Consider the following 16588-nt stretch of genomic DNA (forward strand, 5'->3'; position numbering starts at 1 on the left):
TGTTAACAAGCTTACTGAGGCCGTGAACCTCATGATGACCCGAATGGATGCAATCGAATCTAAGCTGGGTGAAGATTCCCCTCCACCACCGACCGATCCGGAAAACGGTTCAAGTTCATCGAAGACCGTTTGAAGCTCTCCAAGGGGAAGAACATTCACTATGAGAATGCTAGGGCCTATGCCCCGGTGCAGGATAAGTTGCCCACGAACATGGTACTCACTGACATCCCAAAGTTTAAGGGCACAGAAGATCCAGTCCACCATGTTAAGGCCTATAAGGGGTACTTAGCACTGAAGGGAGTACTGCCGACATGCTCTCGAAATTTTCGCTCAATCTCGGATGAACACCGAAGGCGTGGTTCTATAATCTGGACCTTAAGAACTTCCCCACTTTCGAAGATATTACGGTGGAGTTCTGCAAGCACTATGCTGATAATGTCGAGATTCAAACCAACATAAGAACGTTGGAGGTGATGACACAGAAAGACAAAGAAGGCTTTACTGAATTCCTTGAAAGATGGCGCGCTGAAAGCGTGAAACTAGCCAAGAAGCCTGACGAAGTTGAAATGGTAGATAAGTTCGTAAAGAATCTACGACCTATTTACCGCAATGCTCTGAAGTACCAGAATTTTGGCTCTTTCAAAGAATTGATAAGAATCGGGATAAAGGTAGAAGATGATGTCATAAGGGCAGAGGCTGAAAGGACGAAAGGGTACCAAGGGGCCTCATCGTCTAAGGGCAAGGCCCCAGCAACGACCCATATTGATGAAGCCATCAATCTCTTAGAAGGGCAATCGAAGAAGTCACAACGCCAAACACCCAGGGCATTCACCGATATCGGATGCACTTATACATACGCTCTCCAAAGGCTCATAGCCCAAGGAAAGCTGAAGCCTATTGGTCCAACCCCGGACCCTCCCGCTGATCAACAAGGTAAATGGTATAAACCAAATGCCTACTGTGCCTTTCATCAAGGGAAAGGCCATGATACTGAAAGGTGCTATCGACTAAAGCACGAAATCCAAGACATGATTGAGAATGGAACACTCCCAATCCCAACTGTTAAACCCAATAACATCACCAATCCATTTGGCGATCACGCCAACTTTGTTTCTGTCGAAGACAATGTCGATTATTCCCATCTTATCCGCCCATGTCACTTGAAAGGGGTGTTTATCGGGAAGATATTTGCGGATTGCTTTGAATTCTTGCCAAACCCGAAGAATGAAATTCAAGTCGGGAATCTTGGTCCAGAATGTACTCCTCTCGTTAACGAAGTTAATAAAGGACATTTCGATTCACCGACCTTCATCATTGGCGTAGATCCTCAAAGGACTACCTTGGGATGGAGGCATACCATCAAAGGGATCAAGGACTAGAACCGAGCATCTAAGCTGACAGCTGAACAAGGGAAAGCTCAAGACCAGATTTGAAAAATTATGAGTCGGGATCTGTTTTCTTTTCTTAGTCGAGTCGAGTCTAGGACTTTCTTTTCTTGAAGTTGAGTCGGTTGTTCCGCGATGACCTAGGATGTGTCCTAGGAATCGTTCCTTCGAGTCTGTTAAGCATTTCTCATTCCAATAAAAGTTGCAGTTTCGTTTCCAAATATGTCTTGTTTTCAATCCTCATCATTCTGAAAGCATGATAAAATCACTAATGGAAAAAACCCCTATTGCGTCAGTTGTAAAGGGCTTTTTGCGTCGGTTTTGGACTGACGTATATCGAGGGGTCGTATTTGCTATGCGTCAGTTGTGGAACTGACGCAAAAAGTTCACCATTTGCGTCAGTTGTGCTTTAAAAACTGACGCAAAAAAAAAGAACCATTGCGTCGATTGTGTTTAAAAAAAATCGACGCAATTGTATGTACAACTGACGCAAATGCTTAGCATTTGCATCAGTTCTTTATAGAGAACCGATGCATTTTCTTTAGTTTTTGCGTCATTTGTTATAACTGATGCAATTGATATTTTTTTAGGGGCAATTGAATTTCTCATTTGCATCATTTCTTTCAAAACCGACCTAATTTATTAATGTTTTTTTTATATAAAAATTTGTTGCTGAAATTATATAAAACTCACAATCCGAATACCAAAACTTAATATCCTGCAACAATAAATCCAACCAACCACTAATACATCTCATGTAAACAACATTACATCTCATTCGACTCAACAATGTTCCAAATACAATCCAATGTATAAATAATCTAACAAACATCTTTGTTACTAAGCTAATCTATACTAAATGTTCTCTAAACATCTAGTAAACTTACATAAAACTATAAATCAATCCAAATTCGATGCCACAAACCTAACACAACTCAAAGTCTCAATCGGACATACTCATGTCAATAGTGCTCGATCGGAGTGGTAGAAGAATACATAGATCATCTGGCAACCCTCTCTTGCCTTAACCCTATCTAGGAATATCCAATTTACCCGATAGCCAACTCCTCATTGATTAATGCATCGCTGTTGGTTGGTTACGGTATGCACTCGCGGTTCAATCGAGGTTGGAGAACCTGCATATAAATCACAAAAATAGTCATTGAGTATGCACCTTTTTGATAAATGAGATAGAGGACCTTCCTAAAAAGTGAATAGAGTGACTAATGACCACTAGGTGGAAGTGTGAAATGGGACAAGTTGACAAAGATAACAAACCTACTTAGGATTCAGCAAAAGGAACATTCCAGCACCCTTGTTCACATCCTAAGATCAGATTATGTGAGTAGCAAGGTCATGAGTGTTATAAAAGATGAAATAGTTACACATTTTTAGTTAGTGATTTGGAGGGAAAAGGAGGGATCTTAATACCGTTTTCCGGATAACATATTAAGTTGGAGGGAACCGTTTTTCCTCTTACAAGCCAATTCAAAGTTGTTTTTAACATAGTAAAAATTGACGGGAAAACACCCTTTTTCCTTCCCCCATCCCATACTCATATCGACCCTCCATGGCTTTATCCCCCTCTTATTATCCTATCCAAACAATGCAACAAGGCAATCTCATCAAGTCTTGTTTATATCTAAGTTGAAATTTACCGAGCTAATCCAATTGAGCGATGCAACTAAGAATGAAGGTAGAATAAATAATGAGATAGCCCCACCAAAGAGTTATTCGAAAGAGTACCTGAGAAGATCTAATAAGCAGTTAGCAAGTCCAGCTTCTGAGTGGCGTAGAACATCCCAGTCTTTTCTGAAAGTTAAAGTCCAGGATCCATAATGATGGATTTCATTCTTCGAGATCTAACAATTCGACAAGCAACCACACTAAGTAATTGTTGCGATCATTCATTATCTTAGTAACAAAAAAATACACCAGCACCCTCCAAAAGGTTAGACCGAACAAAAGAAAGAACCAAGTTTTTAGAAGATAAAGACGAAAACCTCTAATTATTAATGAAAGTCATTCGAGACATAACTGAGCTAATAAGCTGGTACAAATATGAGTGGAGCAACGACAAAGTAGATTAATGATAACAACCAAGGACACCCCTTCTGTCCCCATCGGGTAAAATAAATCTGTTCAGAGCAAAGAACCGGTCACCCAAAAAGTAAAGAAGTCTGGCTTAGAAACAAAGTGAAAACTAGTCAAGAGTAGACATAAAAGTTTACCTAGGACAATATTCCATTTGAATATACATATAAGGTGATTCAAGCTTGTTTACCTGCCCAATATCTAACGGGGTACCAGCTGTACCACCCTCGTAGGTGAAACTTAGGATAGCGCCGGTCTGTGAACCCCAGGAGCTGTCTCCCAAATGTCCTGCAACTCTGATTTCAATCCATGCCTAAAAGTTTCAGAAGGCAAGAAAAGCTATTAAATCATTAAACTAATACTGAACACAAAATATGAGCTACTCCAACACTGCTATAGTTAAATGAATCGTGTATTCACAACCTTGTGATAATAAGGTATTTAAAAAGGAAACGGCATCATACTAAAAGTGACAGTGTGAGGGTTAACATGCCAACAATAATTTCACATCACTAATGAAGGAGATTAGAATAAAGCTTTGTAACACAACTGACAGTCTGCCAGAATCCCTGAACACTATGCACTAAAAATTTGCCTTTTCCTTGACTCTGCACATACTTTGACATTATTAACAACCATCCGTATTCAAGAACAAGTGGCAGAACTTGAAGAAAGAGAAGCATAACTGCATAAGTAGGTACACAAGACTATAATAATAGTGAACTCCAAACCAAAAGAGCATATAAAGTATAGAATACACTTCATCAGATTATTGACGGTTAGCATTGATATATTCAAGCAAAAATATACAGATAGAAATAGACTTTTTTCTTAGATATTGAAGACTTTTTTTCTTAGATATTGACGGCCATGTCCTTGTATGTCTCATTGCCATGTGCCCTAAGCAACACCTTAGATAACATTAGAATTTGATATACTAAATCAGTGAATTGAACAAGGTTATCCTCCACCAGTGATGAACAAAACTGTAAAATTTCTCTCTTCAGAATCTCATAATCATAAATGACCTATTTCCAGCACCAATATAAATACAGACAGAATCTCAACTTTAATTTATGTCAAAATGTAAAAGACAAGTGAATCAGACTTACTGAAAACCCATTCCATACTAATAGGCGATTCACGAATTCAAAACTGACGGAGCGATTCATATTAGGACTTCCATATACGAACTCTCAATTAGCCATGCCCTTTGTCCTAGTGTCCTCTGGGGAAAGAAAGGATTACAGAAATCAATAATTTCAAGAAGCACAATCATTTGGGTTCAACATTATGAAAACACAAATTTAAATGTTGTAGGAAAGAAGTTATACCTGTTCTGAGTCTCCCCATCAACGAAAAGCAGAGAAGGATTGTAGGCGTATCCAAATATACTGACCACTCATTGTAGCAATGCAGTGCCACGTCTTTTGAGCAACTGTTAGCCCAAGACCCTCCAAGCCCGTTCCTACTGCAGGTAGTCGGATATAGTGACAAGTAAGATCTAAGACATGAGAAAACTAAAATTTCAAAAACATATTATTAAAGAACAAAAATAATAAGGGTTCTTTTGGTCATCTATTAGTTTATCATATAGACAAAAATGTGAATACTCTTAGCTGGACTTGTGTACAAACACAAAGAAAATAACATTTTGCCTACGATACCTGCAAATCAAATAGGAATACTTCACCTTCATTTACACAAATATGAGTAGGAACAAATCAAATAGGAACACCACCATAATGCAATGAATTGATAAACACACAAACTAATTTGAGTATTCAGTTAGACTGAAAGCTCCGTTGTTATTTATTTACTGAACAATACTTCGATTATGATGTATGAAGCAAGATGCAGCTAGTTACTAGCTCTAAAGCACACATGCATAAGCGTCTATTTGACAATCCAACAATAATAACTCAAAGACAAATTCAGAGATTTACATAAATCTGAAACTTGCTTACTGGAGTATTTTTTTACAATGTTAATGGTGGTTATCGAGACGAAGTGTGCTTAGTATACATAATAAATTAGTATTCTGAAACAACAAAAAAGCCATTCAAATAATTAACTAGATGCAACAACACCGTACAATATAAGACGGAATATAAACAAAAATGAAACAGCAAACTTCACAACCCGATTCACACACTCCATTCCATTATCGATTTTACTATGCTCTGAACACCCCGTTACTATGCTTTGACTTCAAACTACAAGGCGATTCAAGATGATAAAACGATTCATAAATACGATAAAGAGGAACAACTATCAACGAATTGATAAACATGCAAATAAATTTACATTCAAACAATAAACATAACAAACAACAATAATCATACTTGAAATAGGGAAGCACGGTGTTGGTGGTGGTGGCCTGGTGCGACGGCTTGAGCGACAGCATAAGGAGGGCAGCACGGTGGTGGTCGTATGACGGCAGAATAAGGGAGAAACATTAAGGTTTGGTGAATAGGGAAGGGTTTCGTGTTCAGCAGTAGGGTATGGTCGTGCGACAGCTCCAATGGTGGTGGTGGTGCGACAGTAGCAGTAGGGCGCGGTGATGGTGGTCGTGGTGGGACGATGAAGCTAGGGTTTGGTGATTAACGATCGAAGAACAAGGGAAGAGTAATTGGGAGATGAAAAGTTTTGAGACGGTGTATATTAGGAGGGTTCAACTGTTGGTTTTTTTTTATTAAATTTTATTTGCATCGGTTTACACTTCAATTGATGCAAAAACCTTATATCAAATAAGTCGGTCAAAGAATAAAACTGATGTATTTGATTAAATACGTCAGTTTTACTAATAACCGACGCAAAATATAAGTCGGTTAATATAAAGAACCGACGCAAATAGCTTAACTAAAGGCAAAAAATGCATTCCCGCCAAAACTAAGTACTTTTTGCGTCAGTTTTTATAGAACCGACGTAAATCGAATGACGCAATAGGTGTTTTTTCTACTAGTGAATGCACAACACACTCAAAGGCATCCCTGGGGTAGAAATATGTCCTGTTTCAAAATGTAAGGTACACTAGTATCCCGTGTCTAATTCCTTTACCTATTCCCTGTCTGGTGGTAGAAAACCTTCATCTGAACCAATGTTTGTGACAAGCTTTTAGTTGATTCTATGACAAACCCGGACTAGCTCCTTGTTTTCCATGTCGATGACGGAAGGCAAGCCTTTTCCCCAACAGAATCATCCCATCTCGAAGAGAGAAGATATCAACCCGTTCTAACAAGGAATTGTTAGTTCCTACCCAAATTAGTTGGCGAAGCCCAGTTTTCAAGGTGTATCCATTTATAACTAAGAGAATGAATATAAGATCATTTTCAAAGAGAGAAAAAAGATGAAAAAGAATGAAAAATGAGAAAAAGAGAAAAATTGGAAAAATGAAAAAAAAATGAAAAAAAAAAAAGAAAAATGAAAAAAAAGATGAAAGAAAAAGAAAAAAGGAAAAAAGATGTTGAAGTTATTGCAGAACGCTTTTGGTTGAATGTTGAAGTTACGGAAGCCAGAAGTCAAGTCAAGTACCCATAGTTGAAGTTCAATGGGCGAAGCCCAAAAGCTTAAGTAGTAACCTCTTTACCCTCTAAGTCCTTCCCGAGACGATTCTGAGGGGATAGTCGGGAATTTTGAGAATCATTCCGCTTGTGTTGTTATACCTAGCCTTTAGGGTCCAGACATGGAAATTTGAACCCACGTCATTTTCCAACCCATTTGCACTCGGGTTTCATCAAACCCGAGACACCATTTCCAACCACGTTATAAGCCATAGCCCTTGGCCTTAACACCACAAAACGAACCTTCAGAATGATGGTTTACCTTTCAAACCTATTTTTTACCAAGCTCCACATCCCAAAAGATCCAAGCCTTTTACACCCAACCCTAGACACGGGATACAACGGTACCTTACAGGCTAGAATGGGATACGACATGATACCTTAGGTGAAACCTTTGAGTGTGTACACACAATCAAAATGTCAATTTAATGCACCTTGATCGAACTACGTCGGATTTGATTTCGCTCCACGCGAATACGTAGGCAGTCCTTCAGAATAAGGGATTCAATCCACCCATCATCCAAGTTGTCATCTTGTCGGTTTCTTATGGGTCTTAACCAAGTCCAAATGAAGCCACCTTTGTTTGAGTCGGTCTTAGCACTCGATGTAGGCTAGGATAAGGATATAGGTTCAGATGAGTAGTGTCTAGTGTCGGAATGAGCCTTATCTAATGGTGTAGACAAAGATGCTGAGTCATATAGATGTGAGTTTGTGTTGGGAACAGAAAATATGAAAAACCCGCTGAAAAGAAAGAAGGCGTGGAAGAAAAATAGTAAAAGCCCGCTGAAAAGAAAGAAGGCGGTGGCAAGAAATGATGAAACTCGCTTAAAAGAAAGGAGGCGAGGAGAAGAGTGACAGAATGTTCCCAACAAGAGTGATGTGTGATGTCCAACTGTTCTCATAAAATCACTCTGTGTTTAGTGTCTGGGCGAAGCCAACGTTGTTGCTCCGTGAGTTTAATCCACCCTGTCAATGCCAAGTGATCTTGATTCCCATGTGCCCTCGGGAGCACGCCCATGTCATGCGATATCTCCGTCCAAAGTCCGACGACCTTGTGATTCCCATTTGCCATCTTTTGGCGCCAGAATGGCCAATTTACATTTCTACCCCTAACAAGTCAATAATTGAATTAAAACCCGTGCACACTTACGGTTTTATTTTCTTTTTTTGTTTTACGGTAGCGGGCTACGCCCACGTTGTTTGCAAGTCATACAGAGTGTCCGTGTCATGTTTCATGCTCACCCACCCATCAAGGTTCGATTTCAAAAAAAATTCAAAATTTCAAAATTCCAAATACTTTTTGCAAATTGTGGATAGATGATCCAAGTAGTGGAAACCTTGTGGGTCGATGATCCAATCCTTCGAAATTCAAATATTCAAAATTCAATTTTTGAAGGGCCGATGGCCCAATATTCTAAATGATGACAAATTCGATTTTCGGGTCAATGACCCAATCATTCAAAATTTTCAAATTCAATTTTCGGGTCGATGACCCAATCATTCAACATTTTCAAATTCAATTTTCGGGTCGATGACCCAATCATTCAAAATTTTCAAATTCAATTTTCGGGTCGATGACCCAATCATTCAAAATTTTCAAATTCAACTTTCGGGTCGATGACCCAATCATTCAAAATTTTCAAATTCAATCTTCGGGTCGATGACCCAGTATTTCAAATGATCCAATTTTAAGATCGATGATCCGAATGTGCTTATGTGATGATTATTGCTAGTACATTTTCTATGCTTCAAATATAGCAGGATATGCTTCAACTGGGGGCTCTAAAGTCTTCGACTTTAGAGCCATTGCAAACTGGGGGCTCTGAAGCCGTTGGCTTCAGAGACCATTATCAAGATGTAAAGGATGACATCCACCAAGAATTCAATTTGATACAAGAGTATGAAATGGAAGAATTCTGTAGCTGAAAGCAAATGATGAAAGCGGCGGCAACCTCCTTGGAAAGTCCCGTCCCATTTGGGCACCTGCCAGCAGATGATAAGCTATGGGCAAATGTCAACAGATGATGAATTTTGGACAAATGCCAGCAGATGATAAACTTTGGCATGTGTCAGCAGTTGCCGAACTACGACGCGGATTTGATTCCGTCAGAAACGGATACGTAGGCGCCTAAGGATAAGGCTCAATCCACCATATATGCAATTTTATGGGTCGACGACCAACGATGGTATTTTGACACAACAGAAGCAAGAGTCAATCCCCAACGAAGTTTCAGGTATGATCTCTTCTTATGGCTGGCGAGCTTACATACGCAAGTCTAATGGACTATAAACGACCCGCAGAATCCTCAGGTCGAGAGGGACCTGGGGTATACTTTGACTTTCGCCTTGTCCAAGCCTCAGTCAAAGTGGGGGCTCTGTAAATACCCGTATCCGTCGATATTGGAATTTATAGAGAACCCGACAAACACTCGATGATGATAGGACACATGTATTCTTTAGTTGTCATTGTCATTATTTGGAGCTCGTTTTACGATGTAGAATGGGCGTCGTCGATGAAATATTTTATTAATTTAAAATGATATTTAAATTAATGTTTTTAAGTGAGTTCATTTTATTAATTTAAATGATATTTAAATTAAAGCTTTTTTAAAGTGATTTCAATTTAATTTATTTTATTTTGAAGTTATTTTCCCAAGTTTATTTTATTGAAAATAAAACAAATATTTGATTTGAAAAATCATTTTATGAGTATATTTGGTTTGAAAAATCATTTATTTTAATGTGTTAATTGATTTGAAAAATCGATTTAAAAATCGAAAAGAACTCGTTTCAACCACACGTTTTTGAGCTCGATTTTAGCTCGGTTTTTGAGCCCGTTTCCTTTACGAGTTGGCACGAATCTCGTGTACACTAATCAACCTAAGCCTCTACCCATCCAACCCCAGTTCGAACCCCATAACCATGGCCCAAAACCCGTCCCAAACACCCCCCAACAGCCCGCATACAAACAGCCTACCCCCTGTTTTGCGTGATGAATCCCGAGCCCAAAACCCGCTCCAAATACCACCAAAACCCGTGCCCATTAACCCTAACCCATACCCTAATATCCTACCCATATTACCCTAGCTTAATCACCAAGAAAACCCCTCTCAAACCCTCACAAAAGCTGCTGGACAGCAGCTATGCGTGAGCAGGCCCGACTGCTTCTCCCTCTCTTTTACCCTACTTTAACTCTTTATAAATACCACCCCTTCACCATACATTCATTCCTCTAAGTTCTCCATCACTCACAAGCTTTAAACCTCAGAAACAAACCCTAATTGCCTCTCAAAAACTCTCCACAAAACCGACATACAAACTGAAACTGTTTGTGTGTCCTCTTCGAAAAACAATTCGTTCCTCCCTCAAACCTCCATCAAAACTCGATTTTCTTGTTCCTAATTAACCACATAACATCCATATACACATTAGACAAAGATTTACGAGCCAAATTGCCCTTGAGAGTACACGAAATCCCTCGAAAAACAGAGTGTTATACACTCTGTTTTTGTGTTTGTTCTGTCTGTCATTCTGTTTGTGCTCTCGTTTTTCGTGCCCAATAACTCAAAACGAGCAGGGGTTGTTTTAAGATCTCTGTTCTCCTCTCTTTATAGTTTTCAAAACATCTTTTAAATCGAATTTTCATCGTGAAACGAGGGAGAAATCATTGTTTGAAAGTTGCTGTCCAGATTTGCCAAAAACGCGTGTTTGCTTTGTTTCTTCGTCGACGACGGCCTCTCGAGATAAAATCTACCATCGATTACGACCCAAGACGGTGTCAACGATACATGTAGGTTGAGGGTGCATCAAATCCTCCTCTTTCTCCTTTTTTTATTTCGTTTTTATGTTTGTTCTTTTATAGTTTGTTTTTGTTTGTTTATCGCTTTTATTTATCGTTTAAATTAACTATGAAACTAGTTTAGTCCGAGTATGAGTTAAAGTACCACCATGAACACCCGCGTTGACTTGAGATGGGAAAAGAAACCGCTACATCAGTCGGTCGTACACCCCCGTCTCATTTACATATCCTCGTGTTCAAGGTAGGGCATAAATAAAACGAATTTCTAACTTCGCTCCTCGTTTTTGACCCTTTGTTTGTCTCGGCCAATTCGACCCACCTTAGGACCCGTTGCATGTTAGTATGACTTCTGATTGTTAACATATAACTTATTTAGATGACATTAGATCAATTTAATAACCTGATTAGACACGATAGGTGGCTTCGACATAAGCTTTAAAATCAACTAACAATTCTGTAATTCAATTGAATGCATCTCTCTCTTTCACCTAATTTCTCGCTAGTATAAGAGTGCGTGACTAGCACCTTCTTATTAACACTCGATGAGTTAAATTAATTAGCGAATTTGACCTAACTTGACCCCTTTTAGGCCGTGTAGAATGCCCCCTTTGCGCGACATCATCTCAACCGATCAACGTCGTTTTCAACTTGTTTTCTAATTTGTTTCGAGTTCGTTTCGCAATCATTTGATCTAACTAATGAACCTGACCTAGGACCTAGGGTAGCCGTGTTTGGTTTGGCCGTGATTTGGCCGTGTCTTTTGGTCCTTCTGGTTTCGTCCGTTTTATGAATCGCTTGTTCTTTATCGCTTTATAACTTGTAATTTATCGTTTGTTCATCGAGTTGTAATTTTCAAGTTAGTTTCCCTTTATCGAGTCAAAACCTCTTTCAAAAACCTTAGTTTTGTTTGGTTAGATGGTTGTGCCCCAATGCATGTAAGAGCGTAGTAAATCGCATGTTGTTTAAAGCAACATGGCCCGGTTTATGCTAATGCATGCTTTGGTGCATAGCCCTATGTCTAATTCGATGAGATTAAGTGAAAGCACACATCACGAGGAGTGACCCAAGGCCGTGAGTCATGTAAGCCGTGGGCCACCCCCCTCTTGTCTTGGTTTCCTAGGCCGATTGGCCGTGTAATGTGTCGTGTACGGTTCTGTATGTAGCAATTGTATTTAGATCGAGTTGTATCTTTAATTTATTGTTGTGTCGGCATGAAATGCCTGGTTTGTAATAGGTAGATCCCAACGGCTCCCCCATTCCCCCTAAGCCTTATTTGCTTTCGTTTATATGTTGCTTAGATCAATCAACCCACATGCTAAATTACAACTTTGACAAAGTTAGTTTAGTTGCATTTAAATCGACATAGAAACTTCACATGTTAGGGTTAAAACGATGTTTGTATTTCATATATCGTAGTAGCTATGACCTTGTTTGAAATCCATACTTGACTTAGTAGAGGCCGTTATTGACGGGCGGGGTTGGGTGTCCTTATGGGCTTCCCAACACGTACCCTCACCCCTTACTCAAGATCTATGGTTTGTGGATCCGTCTAAATACCATTGGATTACGAGAGTCATTCAAATCGAGTGATATAGGGTACAAGTCTTTATCTTTAATCACTCGTAGTCGATTGGCTTTATGCTTTTCGATGAAAGGTGTAAAGTTGACTTGAACGGTTCCAAGTTCCCAAAAAACTTGGTGGCGACTCTAATTTGTCTTAATTCGATTCGAAAGAACCTCGAGTCGATTATGCCTAGTGTGGATCCCGCGGACGCAGTTCCCGAGGGCCTTGTCCACATATATAAAAGATGAAAGAGTAGGATACTTGTAGTAGTGACAGTCATGCATACTGTTGCTATAACGGATAGTAGAATGCTTGACCATCTCGTTTGACCCGTCACACTTGAAGCAAAACTTTCATCTCAAATATTTCACATTTATCAAATGGGCTTTCATAAACCAGTTTACAATCTTGAAATATTTGTAAGGGTTATCTTTAAAAAGGAGTTTGTAAAAGGCAATTCAAAAGATTTCCTCTTTCATGCTACAACCTTTGTTTGTCTTTCCATGAACATCCGTGTTCATTGGCATCCACGAGAGTCATTCTAGACATAGAATGTTAAGAGTAACGAGTTCTTAGTGTCTATGTCATTACTTTGTGTCTTGACATGACACGAGGTATTCGAACGGTTTCCAATTTTTCACAATAAATTGGTGGCGACTCCACAAATGCACATGAAAAGCTTGCTCGCTTTTCGCTCCCGTGGGCCCGCGTCCACGGAGTGGGACCTTAACCTGAATCAAGAGGCTACCTACACTCGGGAGGGTTGGGTGGTTAGTTTAGCTAGCATTATCCCTCTTGACCCCATGAACCATTACTTGTTGATTGACTAATTGCCACTATGACTCATTGCTAAGGGCTTGATCGGATCCTAGGCCTTCCTTAACCTTGATTACATCTTTTACAATCTCACTTGCTCAATTTTCATAATTAGTTTATTAGCACTTTATTTGACTAGTTTAGTTGTTTAGTTAAAATATCAAACTCTAAATTCTATCGACTTAGCTAAACAAGAGATTTTAAACGATTAATATTCTCCCATCCTCCTCGTGGGATCGACCCTCAATAGTGTACAACGACAATCGTGCACTTGCGAGGTATAATTTGAAACCATCAGTTCCAAATCAATCAATACTATATATTAAATCCAGAAACCAAGGGACTTCAATGTAATTAAAGAATGTTATACAAATTAATTATACTATATAGTTCTAAATCTATAGCATCGTGTGATGGACCTGATTAGGGGATCTCAATGCAAATATATATAGTTTGGGTTAAAATTAAATTATATAGAAGTTTGGAAATTTTTCCAAACATGGTCAATTTCCTTAAATAAAAAAATTAATTAAGATGGTCGAATTCCTTAAAATAAAATAATTAATTAATTAAGACGGTCAACTTCAAAGAGACTAAAAGGAAGAAAATGCCTGATAATTTTCCTAAATATTTATAGAAAAATAGGAGATGGTCAATTTCCTTAAAGTAAAATAATTAATTAGTAATTATTATCATCATAAAATTATATATTAAATTTAAAATCTATGCAATTTTATTAAACTTTATAGTTTATTAGATATATAGAGATGTTAATTATTTAACATACAAAAATATAATAAGTACTCTGTAGGTTATAAATAATTCAAGTTAGATTCCATAATATATAATATTGCATAATTATTTCGATTTGATTTAATGCATATATGTAATATATTTATATAAGTATATAATGCTCTTAAAATTGCATGCCTAAGTAGTAAAAGTAATTTCGCCAGTAAAGAAAAGAATTGTAGTAACATTGGATATAGTTATATGATAGTAATCACTCATTTGAATATTAAATGGTAAGGCTGAAGTCGTATCACCAAATCAAAGTAAAACTATCACAAGACTAACAAGAATAGCTAGCAGTAAGACAGGTATCGAATCCACAGGGAGGCGGTAAAAGCTAAGTCTGTAAATATTTAAATCGTCTAAAGGTAACCGTTTTCTGGGGGGTTTGTTTCGTTTTGATCTAATCAACTAATTGCAAGTAATTAAAAAGAAGTTTAAACAATAATATTAAAAGTCTAGGATTTCCGGTTCACTAGGTCAATTATTTGGGGAATATTAATCAATTGCTAGATCTACCAAGCTGTTTAAGGTCATAAGATCGGTCGACTCAATTATGCCCTTTAGATCGATTCTAACATGCGGTCGCTATAATTAGATACAATCTATTTGATTATCGCAGCCTATATTAATTCTAACCCGGTCGGCGAAAGGATTAATTCGCTACACTAATTAATAACTCAGGCCTTAAGTTAATTAACTAGAAGAAGAACAATAATCAAACAACAACTTATGCGATTTCACTAGCAATTAATCAATTTTTCCTTTTAATTAACCTAGGTCCCCTTCATCCTAGATGGGGAAATTAGCTACTCATGATGATAATGATAACAACAGTAATTAAGATTGAAGACATAATTGAAAGCATGAAATAACAATGATCAATTAACATAAAACAATGAACGATTAATTATTGAGGAAAGATTAGTACCGTAGCAAGGAAAGATTAGGGTTCTAAGAGACTATTCAACAGTATGAAGGTAAAATAAAAGCGTAACCTAAAAATAAAGTACGAGTTTCTAATTTATAACAAAAGATAATTGTTTTCGGAAAATCCGGAAATTGATCCGCCACAAAGGTTCCTCGATCGAGCCAGAGGTGACTCGATCGAGGACAGTTGCTCGATCGAGTCCTCCCTGACTCGATCGAGGAACCATCTTCACAGACGGTATGCTCCTTTCTTTCACTCCTAGCCTTCGTGCTTCCTCGTTCCTCGTGCCATGCTTTGCATATTCTACTATGCTGTCTCCGCCACGCTAATCTTAGCTTGATCATACTCATAACGAGTCATTTCTACATTAAAACACGAAATAGCGGCAGTATCGACAATTCATTGAAATAAGGCATATAAATGATATAAATGCACGAAAACGGTATGTAAAATGGTATAAAAGGAGCTATAAAAGTATATATAAAAGTGATACATCAAACTCCCCCAAACCAAACTTTTGCTTGTCCTCAAGCAAAGCAGTCAGACCAAACAAAGAACAACAAACATATGGTGAATGAATAATCAGAGCAAATGTCTAGGCACATACAAATCTCAGCTATCCACATCTATAACAAAGTAATGACCAAATTTGTGCCAATAAAACAAATTTAAAAGCACGGGTAATAGACTAACGCAGCTCTTACTCAAGATGTGACATGATATCGAGACTCAGCCAAATGCTTTTCAACCTTGCAAGATAATTTTATTGGATTCTCGCGGTTTCACTCATGCACTCATAAAGGGGGTGATATATATGTGAGATAGAAAGAACAAAGACACTCACTCAACTCATGAAATATGCATGCAATCTAATGTGATAGAAGATTCTCCAACTAGTGCGCATTCACAAAACAGACCAAATACATGTATCAAGGACAGAATGGTGGTAAAGTGGCATGGGTATAGAAGTGGCTTGTGCAAAAGCACGTATGGGTATGTGAGGCTCAGACGGTAGTCGCAGCACTAGACCAATAGCCAAATCTAATAAGAAATAAAACAATCATCCAACTGGAGAAATTATCTCAACTTTGACAACATATGAGAGAAATGAAAAGGCTCTCCAAATGTGCATTAGACTCCAGTAATTACCACACACGACCTCCTAACAAAACTCAATGAAGCAAGCATTTTTTTCTTCTTTTCTTTTTCTTTTCTTTTCTTTTTTTTCTTCTTTTTTTTTCTTTGTCTGAACTCTTTTTCGAAACTTTCTTCTTCTTTTTTTCTTTTTTTCTTTTCTTTCTTTTTCATTGCTTCATAATATTTTCTTTTTCAACATAGGAGGTCACACAATTGCTACAAAAAGATAGCTACTACCCACATGACAATAAAAGTTCCAACCCAACCAAAGCAGCTATAACAATAAGGACTCAAGCAACTGCGACTGTCCCTAAAAAGGTAGGCAAATTCTGGAATGTAGCTAAGAAATAGGATATAAAATGGCTACATGGTTCAAACGGACTAACAAAAACTGGGTAATGTATGGCATATTTGAACAAAAAGAACCGCCTTTCCTCATGTACTTAATCATATGAACGCACAAAAGCTAAGAAACTAATGTCACACTTATGCAATTTGATGTTACAT

General features: G+C 38.0%; 1 long non-coding RNA gene across 1 annotated transcript; it reads right to left on the reverse strand.

Annotated features, from left to right (window-relative positions):
- Window positions 1-2583: 2583 nt before the first annotated feature.
- LOC141620548 (uncharacterized) lies at window positions 2584-3852 on the reverse strand. The gene is made up of 3 exons (XR_012531994.1): window positions 3617-3852; window positions 3132-3523; window positions 2584-2711 (listed from the first exon to the last, which is right to left on the reverse strand). It is a non-coding gene; the product is annotated as an uncharacterized LOC141620548 (long non-coding RNA).
- Window positions 3853-16588: the final 12736 nt, after the last annotated feature.

Source organism: Silene latifolia, chromosome 1 (genome assembly GCF_048544455.1).
Source record: "Silene latifolia isolate original U9 population chromosome 1, ASM4854445v1, whole genome shotgun sequence".
Taxonomy (NCBI): domain Eukaryota; kingdom Viridiplantae; phylum Streptophyta; class Magnoliopsida; order Caryophyllales; family Caryophyllaceae; genus Silene; species Silene latifolia.